Here is a 2,781-nt window from a genome sequence, read left to right as displayed (position 1 = left end):
GTAATTCTGCACCACGGCTGAATTTTTGGGAAAAGACTTCAGATATGGTATTAGGGAACCACAAGGTATATATAAAAGCATCCAAAGAACACCATGTCATGGGATCTTTAACATCTCCCAAGGCATTATGGGAACCGTAGTTCCAGACTATCACACATTGGAGCTAACCTACATGTCTTTCGACTTTGGGAGGAATCGAAAGAACCTGAAGAAAACCAACACAGACACGGGGAAAAGAAACTCCACACAAAGTCCTACATCCACACAGGGCTGTGTTGCTGTGAGGCAACAGAGCTAACCACTGAGCCTACATGCCAACTAATGTCACCTTCCAGGACAGCAGTATCCTAGCATTTTACCTTCCGCACAATAAGAAAACAGAATGAACAGTAACTCCTGTTGCAGTAACCAGGAGACAGAAACATCTAAAACCCCGTTGGATTTCCTCTAAGTCTCTTATCCCTCTTATGTTCATCCTCTGCACGCACCCATATTCATGTGCGTGTAGAGGTCATGCTTAGACACATATTCCCATTTATACACATCAGCGAGAAACACCCATACTGTACACGTTTATATATACACACACACACACACGCGCACACTCACACACGCACACCTCATGAAAGGTCACACCACAAAAAACTGCGCTGTGCTGAGTCATCACCAAAAATGGAAAGTTTTAATCTTTTCAGTCTTTATGGTTGTTGGTTTTTTTCTAAACACAAAGAACAAACTGAGAAATAGGAAGAAAAAACAGCCATAAAAACCCACCCATTTGTCATAATTTCCCGCTGCCGGTAGCTGTGGACAGAATGAGAAAGTGGTGGCAGCAGCTGGGGACGTGATGGTGCATCTTAAACACGGGAGTGACACCCAAGGAGGTGTGGCAACGGCGCAGCCCAAAACAGAGCTCGGGTCTGGGACTGGAGAGACTGAGGTAGCCTCTGATATGAAGCGTATAGCGTGGACGTGGAGGTGATAGATGGAGCTGGAAGCAGGATATCTGGGTAGTGTTGAGGGTGTGTGTGTGTGTGTGTGTGTGTGTCTGGTCAGTGTAGAGGGACCTGTAATGCTGTTGGTTTGACTGGACCCGTGACTGTAGGACACAAGCCATTCGTTACACAGAGACAGTTACACACCAGGATAATTGAGGCGTGTCCAACAGTCTGGCTGAAGGTGTGTGTGAGGCTGTGTGTGTAGGTGTGTCATCAAAGTTTTAGTGTGGTTTTTAGTAAACGTTTTAAAATATTTGCGTATGTGTGCGTGCAGAAGCAATGACACATGTAGAGCATAATCTCTGTGTGTTTGTTTGTCTCCAGTGTGTCATGTCTCCATCACAACGGACGCTAACCTCAAAACCTGCGCAACCCAAACCCTAACATCTCTTGATGTGAGAGGAATCAGTATTGGACTCATTACTTTTTCCACAATGAGAAAGTTGTTTGTGTGACACTCCTAATTCTAATACTTTTATTTGGAAATTTCCCTGGCTGTCCTCTTTACTCCTCTCAACACTGTGTCTGCTCACTGTTTCTGAGCTGCATTTTCCAGCAAAAGGCACTAAGTTTGACATAATTGACAACAAACAGAGGATAAGGACAATAAGTAAATCTGCTAAAGACAAACATTGTAAAATTAGCTTTCTTTTGGATGAGAGCAAGGACATAATAAAAAAAACCCTGTGTGGACCCGGCTTTACCGCCGCTTTGGGCTACAAACAAATGAACTTGAATTGATTATCTCAGAAATAAAAAAGATTCAGCGGCCGATGTTGCAAACAACGGTTCTTTTTCTTCTGCGTCCAACCATTTCTCTTCTCAGTATTTGCTTTTCTGAAATTTTTATTTACAGAAGGAAGACTCAGCATGTAGGATCATTTTCAGAGACGCTCTGCTTCACGTTCGGGCAGTTTCACATTACACTCGGGAGCTACCATTTCAACCGCAGTCTACCACTAATGGCTAGCTCTTTAGAAGAAACTAAGAACCCCGATGGAAGAATATGATGGAAGTCAGTTTCTTAGTGGCTTTGTCCTGCACAAACTTTCACAGCCAGTGTGGGAAATGGACCTCTGATCATCCGATCATTGGCTTTGTTTGAATCCGAGGCTTCAACATTTCCTCAATCAGTAGCTTCTAATAAAATTAGTGTTGCGTAACCAGATACTGGTGAAAAGATTAAATTCAATACGGATAGTCCAGTTTGAAGGATTCATCCAGAGCCCAATACCAAGGTCCCCCTTAACGCCTTAAGCTCAGAATCCTCACAGATTTCTAGGTCCCATATTGTAAAAAGTCCCATCTGCATGTTTTCTTTTGATTATAAAGCAGGCCGAAGTGCTATATAAATACTGTGAAAGTATAACAACTCTTAATGCACACAAATACACACAGCTCGTATACCTTTGCCGTCTGTGTATGTGATTAATTTCATCATTTGCATGTAGAGTACTCCTCTTCTTCTTCCTGCTTCTGGTGAGAGCAGAAGTGTTTTTCTTCCTCTCCCCTCTTATCTTAGCTTGGCTCCTTCCCAGTCTGTCTACCCTGTCTTGTGGAATCTCTTTTTCTCTTTTCTCTTTGTCCCCTGCCTGCTGTTTTCCTGAAACATTCGAAATGGAATTGATTAACTGGTCACTCAGCGCTATTGACAAGATTTTTTTTTTTTCAACTAAACATGCTTTTTCGGGGGAGCCACAATGTCCGAGTGGAACGTTCCCTGCAGGCTACGCTTGCAATTCCTATTCACGGGATTAGCAGGTGGTCTGCCTGGACGTGCTCA

This window comes from Etheostoma spectabile, unplaced genomic scaffold, assembly GCF_008692095.1.
Source record: "Etheostoma spectabile isolate EspeVRDwgs_2016 unplaced genomic scaffold, UIUC_Espe_1.0 scaffold119, whole genome shotgun sequence".
NCBI classification, from domain to species: Eukaryota; Metazoa; Chordata; class Actinopteri; order Perciformes; family Percidae; genus Etheostoma; species Etheostoma spectabile.
This window is presented reverse-complemented; position numbering follows the sequence as displayed.